At 40.9% G+C, this 12,392-nt stretch overlaps 1 long non-coding RNA gene across 1 annotated transcript; it reads left to right on the top strand.

The window, feature by feature from the left end:
- Window positions 1–1,565: 1,565 nt before the first annotated feature.
- LOC121109800 lies at window positions 1,566–10,743 on the top strand. The gene is made up of 3 exons (XR_005857549.1): window positions 1,566–1,608; window positions 4,806–4,875; window positions 7,358–10,743. It is a non-coding gene; the product is annotated as an uncharacterized LOC121109800 (long non-coding RNA).
- The last annotated feature ends 1,649 nt before the right edge of the window (window positions 10,744–12,392 follow it).

The following is a 12,392-nucleotide window of genomic DNA, read 5'->3' as shown; positions in this document are numbered from 1 at the left end:
CATCCTGGGGTACTGGCACTTATTCTTCTCATGTCTCAGGCAAACTTCTACCCAGCAGGCATTCAGGGCATTTGTAACAAGTTGGAGCACAAGGTGCATTTTGAGTTTGATTTTTGCACTCAGTAAGTGCAAGAGTCGCAAGTCCTCAAGAAGGGAAGGAATACGAGTAGACCATGCAACCTGCTGGCCATGGCTCTGAGCATGTAGCCTGGAGCTGTGTAGTGGGAGTCCTGACTCCATCAGCAGTGCAAGTATTAATGCAGAATCTGTCTGGTGTATGGAAGGGAACAATGGCAAAGGCACTGAGAAAAATCAGGCCAGGATATCTCTGTAAGGACATTCTGAACCCTGTCTCTCCAAATTACATGTAGGCCACTCTGAACGTAATGCCTCTATTTTCATGGAAATTACAACAGATTCAAATGACAAAACCACACTATTTGATAGATTTTTCAGCTACAACACACTATTTTCAATAATATTTTCAGTATAATCACCACCATTAGCTATGAACTTTGCCAGCAGTCAACAAGAGCCTACGTGTTGCGTGTGTAAAAATCTGTACTAGTGGAGGTGACCCACTGTCGCTGATGTCACTACTGAACCGCATCATCCACTGCCTCATTGTGCTGACATCCATTGTTTGGTTTCCATCCAGGAAATGTCCAGGAATGTCAATGGGTGTCATTTTTCTGCATGGAGGAATTCAGTGACACACCTTTGCTTCATACTCACTTCCATGTCAGAAGTATTCTGTCAGGCTGCCATCTGTTACACAGCAACAAAATGTAATGGAATTTTGGTGGGAAGGTTCAACCTCTTTTTCCTTACCTCTGATGTTGTGGGCAAACGTAGTACAGGAGAAGGCAATATTTTTGGAGCACCCTTTGTACACTTTTAGTCCTTTGTTGGTGTTTAAATTCCATTTGATACAGGCATTTTCTAATGTTATAATTTTCATGGAAGTACTTGATAATATAAAGAAGAGTCTATCAAACTGCTCTTAAATTACCTGACCTCATGTTCAGCTTCCTATCTACCAATATCCCCAAGACCATTTCAGCAGGGCTGTGCTCCACCCTTACATTCTGTACTGATAGTGGGGGTTGCCTCAACTTGCAGTTGGATTTGTTAAACCTCATGAGGTTCACCTGGGCCCAGTGCTCAAGCCTGTCTATGTCCCTTTGGATGGCATCCCATCCTTCAGGCACGTTGACCACACCAGACAGCTTGGTTTCATCAGCAAACTTGTTGAGGGCGCACTCAATCCCAGTATTGATGAAGATGTTAAAAAGCACTGGTCTCAGTACTGACCCCTGTGAGACCCCACTCATCACCGATTTCCATCTGCACATTGACACATGGACACATGACCACTCTCTGGGCTCAGTCTCGCAATCAGTTCCTTGTCCACTGATCAGTCCACCCATCAAATCCATATCTTTCCAATCTGGGGGGGAAGGATGTTAGTAGGGACAAAGTCAAGGGCCTTACCAAAATACAGATAGGTGTCATCAGTGGCTCTTCTGTGTCCACTGAAGCAGTTATGACATCATAAAAAGTGACAAGATTGTTTAGGCAGGACCTTCATTTGGTGAAGTCATGCAGGTTAATCTTTCTCTTCCACTCTCTGCTCTGATATTTTATCTCTTAAGAAAGCTCAACTTTTCAGTGTAAAGTAATAGAAACTGGGGCCTGAGGAGTTTTCATGAGAGTTTTAGTCCATTCCACTTCTGCACAGAAATTCACTTCTACTGAAATTTGTGTATGAAGAATTGCAGGGAGGAGCAGAAAGACTACATAGCTACAAACCATTTCTGGCTTGGCTCCGATTAGCACCAAGCACAGGTGCAGAGCACCTCTTTGCTTTCAGATTTTCCATTCAGTGTATGCCCTTAATATAGGCAGACACTATTTTTGGTTAGAGCACAATTAGATATCTTTATCAAGGAGTTTTCTACAGTGCTCATCTGTACAGCAGCCAAGAACTTCCTGGAGAGATTTGGTCTACACAGCCTGAATGAGAAAACTGACAAGTGGTTTAAAAATAGTATGGGTAGATTTACTAGTAGGTTATAAAAACTCAGGCAGCTGTAGCTAAGAATGAAGTCCAACAATAAAATGATGAGATAAAATCTGTTTAATGTTTTACAAGAGATTTTCTAGAGACACACACACACACACAAAAAAGATTATTTCTTTCAAAAATTATATAATATTGCCTCTACAAGTTTTTGTATGCAATTGACTTGCAAATACTAGATAGTTCTCCACTATGACAATAATAAAACCCTTATATTTGAGAGCCTCAGTTCAGCTTACTTGATTTTACACGTGAATACTAAATTTCTCTAAAAGCTAAGTTTATATAGTCTGCAGCACAGTTTACACTATTTAAATCAATTTAGAAATCTGTTAAGTAAATCTGACGCAAGTTTAGTTACAGCAAATGTCTTAGCTAATACATTTCTTGGGACTGGGATGTGATTTTTCTCCATGCATGGATGAAACTCAAGTGCTCTCAAGGCCTCACTGAATAAATAATAAATGATGCAAAATAGTTTTGTGATACATAATAACATCATAATTTTAAAATGTGTTTTCACAGGACTAGAAATGAGAGTGGCATGTTCCTCTGGGAAGTTATTACATACAAAGAAAAAGGAGCTACTTCTAGTGCTGGAACCTGGTCAATACATCTCTCACCACACTCTGGTTCCTGGCAATCATTTACACTCATCTCTTACACCCTTTCAAAGGGCACTGTAAATAATTATCAACAGAGTATGCTTCACCCATTTTATCATAGGTGGAAATAAATTGCAAAAGCAATGAACATTCGGATCTGTGGTTAAGGAAGCTTTAATCAGAGTGCATGAGCTCTCCATCCCCAGGTGTAGCAAGTCAGGAAAAGGAAGTAAGAGGACCAGCATGGCTGAACTGGGACCTGCTGGTCAAACTGAAGAGCAAGAAGAAAATGTACAAGCAGAAAGAACAGAGTACAAGGAAGCTGCTGGGCTGTGTAGGGATGGAGCCAGGAAAGCCAAGGTCCAGCTTGAACTGAACTTGACAAGGGATGCCAAGGGGAACAAGAAAGGTTCTACAGGTAGCTCAGCCAGAAAAGGAAAGTACAGGAGGGTGTAGATCCTCTAGTGAGTGACATAGGCAAACTAGAAACAGTAGACAAGGAGAAGGCTGAGGTAGTTATTTTTTTCCTTGGTCTTCACTGATAACTGCTAGTCACACAGATCTCAAACATTTGGTTTGGAAGGAGAGGACTAGGGAAGCATTCCAGAGTCCTGAGGGAATTATCTGATGTAGTCACCAAGCCGCTCTCAATGATATTTGAAAAGTCATGGAATTCAGGTGATATGGGACACCCAGCATGGCTTCACCAAGTGCAGTCTGGTGGCCTTGTATGTTGGTGTCACTGCATCAGTGGACAAAGGAAGAGCCACTGCTGTCATCTATCTGAACTTCAGTAAGGTCCTTGACACAGTCCCCACTAACATCCTTCTCTCCAAATTGGAAAGATATGGATTTGATGGGTGGACTGTTCAATGGATGAAGGATTGAGTCCAGAGAGTGGTGGTCAATGGCTCAGTGTCTGAATGGTGATCAGTGACAAGTGGTGTCCCTCAGGGGTCAGTGTTGGGACCAATACTCCTTAGTATATTCATCAGTGACATTGACAGTGGGGTCAAGTGCATCCTCAACAAATCTGAGGATGACACCAAGCTGTGGGGTGCGGTTGACATACCAGAGGGACAGGATGCCATCCAGAGGGACCTAGACAGGCTTGAGCAGTGGGCCCAGGTGAACTTCATGAGGTCCAACAAATCCAAGTGCAAGGTCTTGCACCTGGGTCGAGGTAACCCCTATTACCAATACAAACTGGGGGATGAAAGGATTGAGCACAGCCCTGTAGAAGAAGATCTAGTGATACAGGTAGATGGCAAGCTGGACATGAACCAGCCATGAGACCTTGCAGCCCAGAAAGCCAACCGTATCCTGGGCTATATCAAAAGAACATGGCCAGCAGGTAGAGGGAGGTGATCCTGCCCCTCTACTCTGCACTGGTGAAACCTCACCTGGAGTACTGCATTCAAATATGGAGTCCTCAGCACAGGAGAGACATGGACTTGTTGCAGCACGTCCAGAGGAGGACCACAAAAGTGATCCAAGGGGTGAAACATCTCTCCTGTGAGGACAGGCTGATAGAGCTGGGGCTATTCAGCCTGGAGAAGAAAAGGGAGACCTGATAATAGTTTTTCAATATCTAACGGGGAGCTACAGGAAAGTAGAGAACAGTCATTAGCAATGTCCATGGTGATAAGAGAAAGACATTAGACATTAGAAAGAAACACTTCACTGTGAGGGTGGTGAGACACTGAAACAGGTTGCCAAGTGAGATTGTGAATGTGCCCTCCCTGGAAGCATTCAAGGCCAGGCTGGATGGGGCTGTGAGCAACCTGGTCTAGAGGGAGGTGTCCCTGCCTATAGCAGGAGATTGGAGCTAGGTGATCTTAAATGTCCCTTCCAATCCAAACCATTCTGTGATTCTATCACTACAGGGAAAGGGTGAATAAAGGTTCTTAACACTGTTTCAATCAAATATAAGCAATTTTAAAGTGCCACTTAAAACGATTTTATAATAGCCATAGATAACCATTTTAAAATACCCAATTTTTAAACACTGTGGTATGTTGAAATAGAATTACATAGATTTAATCCTTGAGTTCTCTCCCAGGTAGGAAACCTAGAAAGTAAGTACATTATACCTGTTTGTCTCTTTCCATTTGCAGGGGGAAATCTCCTTCCTTTCAACAGAACTGGAACTCCCAAGCAGGTTCTCCAGCTGATTAGAACCCAGTGGTAAGGATCAGTTTCCTGGTGTTGCAAAGGGATACAGGCTGTGAGTGGCATCCCAGGCCCTGGGACACTTGTAAACAAAAGGAGCAGCTACTTGTCATTTCTGGCAAATGAGATCTGTATCCTGGTCAAGCAATTGCTCAAAAATGTTTCTTGCAGTGTTTATTAAAAGCTTTGAAACAGTTCCTATCACAAGTATTGAAAGAACCTTATCATGGTTAGATTGGATATAAAGAAGAATTTTTTTACAGTAAGTGCAGTGAAACACTGAAACGTGTTTCCCATAGATATAGTGGTTTTCCCTGGATACATTCTGTACTGGACTCTAAGCAACCTGCTCTAGCTGTACGTGTCCCTGTTCACTGCAGGGGAGTTGGACTAGATGGCCTTTAAGGGTCCCTTCCAACTCAATTTATTTTATGATTCTGTGATTCTATGGTGGCAAATTCAAATGCCTCAAGATTAGGAGATAACCAAAGTTTTCTAGGCAGCCCCAGTATGATCACTTCATATGAACAAATTATTCCTTAATGGTATAATCACAGATCCCTGCATATCTTGGAGCCTACATTTATTTCCAGGCAGCTCAGCATGGTCAGAGTTGGGAGCTCATGTCTCACTGCTATCAGCTATTTGAAACACTTCAGATAGACTGAGTAAAGCCCTGCCAAATATGTTAACAGGGTAACCCGCAGCAACAGCAGGTCCACATCATTCCTCCTGCTGGGAAGGAAAGGGAACATGTGGCCTGTAAGTGCCTCAGGTATTTGTGGAGAGCAGAGAAGTGAGGAGGTGTGAAAAGGAGAGGCTTAGACCACGGAGGGAAACTTGTTCTAGGACAAAAGTAAGGAGAATTTGGGGTTGGAGTGTAGAACTATGAGGATTTTTTTTAATGCAACAAGAGATCAGCAAAAAGGCATTGTAGAAAAAAGCTTACAAAGAGGATGGGATTTTTGTGTGCTGTTCAGGCCTCTAACAGTGTTGACTCCCTCAACAGCTGGTTTCAACTCAAACAAGCTGGAAGGGAGCACACTGTATTTTGTCTCCAACTTCCTAAATAGCAGATTACTTGAACAAGTCCACCTACTCAGATGAAAAATATAAATTTGTATTGAGGATTCACAGGGTGTCTAACATTATCCAAGCTGAATATCCAGTGGAAACATGAACATCTCATGAATTTTAGCCCTGTTTTGCTCAGAATAGTGCCTTCTTTTTTTTTTTTTTTTTCTTTTTTTAAATTCTGGTTTTGATATCAATGGTTCATGTTCCATTTTTTTTTCTCTTTCTTCCTTTTGTTAGAAAAGCTGTAGGTCTGTCTTCCATTAGTAATAACCTCATGGGAGGGAGGCTACTTCACAGGAGACTACTGTCCTCTGCTGTAATGCACTAGTCTGAGGTTCTCTTGCCCCATTAAATTAATGTTATCCACTATCACAGTAGATTTTTTTGCTTCACATTTTCATATAAAAGCCCCAGCATCTAGCATTACTGCCTGAAATAGTCTGCCAGTATGGGCTGAAGTGTTCTCTGCAGGTAATAGCCCTGTTCAGAGGCTATAGCTCTGAAATCAAACAGCATCAAACAAAGTTCTAGATTTAACTCTCTATCTATTTAAAGCACCTTTTCAACAGTAATTTTCTGTCCTTCCTTCCTTCCTTCCTTCCTTCCTTCCTTCCTTCCTTCCTTCCTTCCTTCCTTCCTTCCTTCCTTCCTTCCTTCCTTCCTTCCTTTCTCTCTTTTCAGCAGCAATAAAATGAACACATCTTCTGAGTTGAAATGAAGTAATTTTGCAGAACAGCCATGCCAACTGTGGTCTATGACCCATTATTACTGCAACTGGTATGCAGTGGCTCACAAAGAAGGATTTTAAATGTGAGATTGTGTTCCTGGTAGTTATGTTCTCTAATAATGCTGTTTACAGATAAATAGAGTAATAATATAGGATGAATAGGTAGCTTTTTTTTTCTCAGCATATGCAAATGAATTGATAAAAGAATTGAATTGTGGATTTGAAGTTTATGTTGTTATAATTTTAGACTGCTGTTCTGATTCTTTCTATTTTATTCTTTTTAAGTTGCCTCTTCCTTACAACATTATTCAAAGCAATTTATTTTGCATTGTTTTCTTTATGACTTGTCTATATGTTGGATATTTTGCATTTGCTTTTGTAATTTCTGTATGTTAATCTAGTTCTCCTTCATTTTTTTCTTTCTTTTTTTTTTTTTTTTCCTTCTTCTTTTCCCCTTCCCCTGCTGTCCTGATCTTTACTCTTCCACTGATACTGTATTATAGGCTACAGGTGCCTCTTCTCCTAAAGTAAATCCAAACTTCTATTTTAAAACTTTTCTTTTAGCTCAGCTTTTACACCATGACAAGTGGTGTTCATTTTCGTTTGATTGTCAGAGGTATGCTTATGATCTAGAAAGGAGACTGTCTGTATGTGGTTCTCACCCCTGGGCCTTTTCCTTATCCCTTCTTTCAGAAGCAGCCCATGGCAAAGATGGATACAGAGACTGTGGCTTTTGCAAGGCTGCAGCATTTGCCAAGTCTATGAAGGTTTTGAATAGGCCTTAGGAAAGAACAGAACAACCTTGTGAGAGAAACCTGAGGAGAACAGAGGATATGGCCAGAAGAGACTTATATGTAAGCATCAATCCTTCTATCCAAAGTGAGTTTTCTTAATCTAAAAAGTGGAGCTTTTACTAAAAGCAAAGAAGTATTTTTTGAGGTAATATTCTACCAGTGAAGAGCCTGGGCACCCTGAGCCTACCTCTCCAGCCTGCATACCACCTCTTTATGAACAGTGTCCTGTCTGTGTTGAACAGTGATGGGAGTGGTTCTGCCTTCACCCTCAATATTGTAAATCACTTATCACACTTATCTGTGCAGTAACATCAAACTAAAACCTACAAGGGATCTGGCAGTGTTATTGGTGAAAAACTGCTCAGTTTATGTCTTGAATCATTCTCAGAACAAACTATGCTTGCTTGTGTAGAAGTAACGTATTTTAGAACATCTCTGGTAAATTTTGTCTTTTCTGCAGGCTTTTGTAAAATTATTTTGTTAAATATCAGTTTGGTTTATTTCCTTCCACTTGTTGTGCAGTCCCTCCTGCTCCTTGCCTCAAACATCTGTGTGCAGCTTGCCTGCTCTTTTTTGAGGTTTCAGTTTTCTTCAGCTCGTTCCTTTGAGTAATTCAATCCACTGAATGAGATCTGCTTTCCTTCAGTGCTTTCAATCTGCAAGTGATGTTCTCCACTTACGCTCTAATTGCCTTTCCTATATTGAAGTCAAGATCTTTTCTGCAATCTTGTTATTTCTTTTGGTCCTCTGTTACAATTTTTACCTCAAACTAAGGATTCCATAAGCCCTCCATACGACACAGTTGATTCAACAGTTGCAACTCTGTTCTCAAAACCTCAACAGTCTTTTTTTTTTCCCCCCATCTTTTTGTGTTCTCATGTGATATTTTTGTCATCATCATGAGATCTCGCAAAAATTTCTTTTCATCTAAAAGAATAACAATATTCAGCTTTCTTGATCATAATCTCATCTCCAGCCTGTTCTGAATTTATATGCATATTATCAACAAGGTTTCTGCTTCTCTCATTAAAATGCTGCCTTTAATCACCTTAGTCTTAGCAAAGACCCTCTCCTGTGTCTTTGCTTGCCTTCATGGAGGGGCACTCTTCTAGCTTAATTCAATCCCTTATTGTGGGTTGTCAGGATCAGAATTATTTGGGCCTTCTCAGCTCTATGATCTTGGCTCTGCTTTACTTCTTCTGTTTCTAGGTACAACTCATTTGTAATTGCTTCCACCTCAGGTATCATGTAGAGTTGCAAACTCATCATACTACATGTTCATTCCCTATTCCATTTAGAATTTTCTAAATGGAATGATAAGAATCTGCCAGTATTTAGCAGAAAAGTTTTTTTTTTTTGAATGGTTTTTGTTTTCTTGTTTGCTTATTTGTTTAGTCTGTATTTACAAGGTGTTTTTCACCTGTTTGTCTCTGCATGTGCAAGTAAATATTATGATATAGTACAAGTTTAGTTAAGGTAATAAATAGCTGAAATAGTTTTTTAGAGTGAATATTATAAGGCAAGTAAAATGTGCTTCCAACCCATGTCAGGGGCATCTCTTCCACATAAAAACTCCTTAGGGCATGGTTTGCCATTCTTGTAGAGTTGTCAGTGACAAACAGTGATATGCAATGTCTCATCACCTTCCCAGCCTTTGGCCTGTGAGATCTTGTTCCTATATCCTTGCCTTTGACAGTCACATTCTGTGTTTTTCTGTACCTCAACACCTGCATAGAAAGTCTATAAACTAAATCTGTGCTGAGCTTTATGTGTATAGTAGTTCAGAGTAGGAAGGTGCATCAAAGTTTCTGGTGTTTCACCTTTGTCATGGAATCCCTTTGGATCAGAGCTTATTTTTTTTATCCTACCTTGTGGTGAGCTAAGTTTGGGGAAATAAAGGGATGTTGAGCTAACTTCTCTGCCAGGTCTGGCTGCAGTCCCTGCATTCTGAGGGGACAGGTGATTCTGCTACGTCTAGGATGAAATCATTTGAAGGTCATTTTGAATGTATTGTTCTGTCAGAGTTTTTGGTGTTTGCTTCTTTATTCTACTCTGTGCAGACAGAAGGTGGAGAGAATGATGTACTCTCAAGCAAATAGCTGTGCAGTAGGGTTAAGGAGGTTGTGGGAGTTCAAATGCATAATGTATTTCTAATACCATAAACATATAGTATGTCATGAGAAAACCTCACACAGCTAGAGCAGGCTGGAAACCAAAGCTGTTGATCATACACTAATAAAGTGAGTAAGGGTCACAAATTAAATGTTAACATTGAGGCTGCAATAGGAGGGGTGTTACTAAATTTGGACAAATAGGATGAAGAAGGCTGTGGTTAAATGGCATTCCACTCACTGAAGTTAATGAGCTATTCCTGTCTCCACCCTGACCACAGGATATCAGGAGATGAGGAGAAGAATCTAAGACTAAGAAAGGTCTGAAGCGGAAATGGGTTTATTAAGTGGAACTAAATGCCAGGACAGAAGCTCCCATTCAGAGCTAAGGTGACCTTAGCTCACATTTGTTTGACTATCTCTGAGTACACTAACCACTGGCTCTCCTGTGAATAAGGACATCCAGGTTCAGCTGTTTCATAAGAAGTAACTTGTTAAGGATGTGCAAGGTAACTCCACGTTCCTTTTTAAACAGTTGAAGCTGTAATTACATCTATCCATAAACATACTTTCTTCATACTTCAACAAGAACAAAGAACAGCTGTTGATGTTAGTAGCATTGTGAGTGAGCACATTTATTTGACTTTCTGAGACATATTTTTGTCCAAACTTTTCCAGTTTGCTTAAGATTTCCCAACAGCATAAGACTTTCTCAACAGTTCTGGGGGCCTAGCCCATTCCTGCTCTGTTCAGTGCTTAGTTGGTGTAAAGTTGTAAGAGCAAGCAGCAGTCTAAAGAAAAGTAGTTTATTGATGAAAATTGTACTTTTACTTCCCACTAGACTCTGGCCACATAAAGTGAGCCCTGAAGTTGTGCAACTCATCTTCTTGGGCTCAGAAATGTGCTCTGCAATTTTAGGATTTTAGCTATGTCTTGACTGACATGTGTTGAGTGAAACTTGGATCTTTCATTCCCTAGGAGAAGCTAAAATTTGATTTTATTTCAGAGGTGATGGCAAAGTAGAAAATAAATTAATTTTATTATTAGTGTGTGACACAGACTAAGGAAAGATGAGTTGGTTACTGATACTGATTTAAAAATCTGTATCAAAAAGTGTCCTTAGTTTTCAGCTTCTCTGTTCTATCAGGATTTATAAGCAGTGGCAATATGGCATATTATTCAGGAAAATTCTCAAGGTTTTTCCGTGATAAAGCTTTACTAACTTTAATTTTTAATAAACTTTTAAATTTCACCTGCAGGAAAAATAAACTGGATTTTACCTGCAAAATTTGAAAAGATGGCATTGTCTGTGCCTAATTTATGATTACAATCCCTCCTGTTTACACTGACTGCACAGTCTCCTGTTGGCTTTTCCTAAACTATATACTGCATTTCTTGAAGGCATTATCAGCACGTTTGAGGATGACACCAAGCTGTGGCGTTTGGTCGACACACCAGAGGACGGGATGCCATCCAGAGGGACCTAGACAGGCTTGAGCACTGGGCCCAGGTGAACTTAATGAGGTCCAACAAATCCAAGTGCAAGGTCTTGCACCTGGGTCGAGGTAACCCCTATTACCAATACAAACTGGGGGATGAAAGGATTGAGCACAGCCCTGTAGAAGAAGATCTAGTGATACAGGTAGATGGCAAGCTGGACATGAGTCAGCCATGAGATATTGCAGCCCAGAAAGCCAACTGTATCCTGGGTACCTCAAAAGAACGTGGCCAACAGGTCGAGGGAGGTGATCCTGCCCCTCTACTCTGCACTGGTGAGACCTCACCTGGAGTACTGCATTCAAATGTGGAGTGCTAAGTACAGGAGAGACACAAACCTGTTGCACGATGTCCAGAGGAGGGCCACAAAAGTGATACAGGAGGTGGAACACCTCTCCTATGAGGACAGGCTGATAAAGCTGGGGCTGTTCAGCCTGGATAAGAGAAGGCTCCAGGGAGATTTGAGAATGGCCTTTCACTTCCTACAGAAAAGAAGAGGACAGGCTCTTTAGCAGGGTCTGTGATGACAGGAGAATGAGAAATGGTTTCAAGCTCAAAGGCGGTAGATTTAGGTTAGATATAAGGAAAAAGTCTTCTACAGTGAGGGTGGTGCGGCACTAGAACAGGTTGCCCAGAGATGTGGTGGATGCCCCATCCCTAGGGATTTTCAAGGTGAAGCTGGATCAGGCCCTGGGCAACCTGTTCTAGCTGTGGTGTCCCTGATCATTGCAGGGGAATTGGACTAGATGGCCTTCAGAGGTCTCTTCCAACTCTAAGGATTCTATGATTCTATGGTTCTATGATCATTTAACCAGCAGATAGTGGAATGAATGTATACTTGAGCAATGATATTTGGTTGGAACAGGTATTATGTAAGCAAGTGATGAGATGATGTGATGAGCATGGAAGTGCAGTAATGCTCTCCATTTCGTCTTGATTATAAACCCATATATTTCAAGTTCATGTGAGAAATAAGGGAGTCCGAAGAACACAATAGCTTCTAGTCTATCTATCTGCTTTGAAGATCTTTTAGGCACTACAGCATCTGTGGCAGCACAGGTGTATCTGTCATTAGTTACAAAAGTCACATATTAACTGTGGCCCTGTGGGAGAACTGAACCCACTGAAATGGAAACCAGGCTTTATTCTCTCCTGAGGCACAGACTTTATTTTTGATTTTAGTCACTAGAAGTGGATGCACAGTTGAATCTCCCTTTTTTTTCAGACAGACTAATTAAATCCATAATTATTCTACTTTAGTTGCGTTATCAGAATGGTGCGAGTCCTAAGCAAATATAATCAAGATTGTTCTGCCTATACGTAAAA

The sequence above is a fragment of the Gallus gallus genome, chromosome 2 (genome assembly GCF_016699485.2).
Source record: "Gallus gallus isolate bGalGal1 chromosome 2, bGalGal1.mat.broiler.GRCg7b, whole genome shotgun sequence".
Lineage (NCBI taxonomy): Eukaryota > Metazoa > Chordata > Aves > Galliformes > Phasianidae > Gallus > Gallus gallus.
This window is presented reverse-complemented; position numbering and strand designations above follow the sequence as displayed.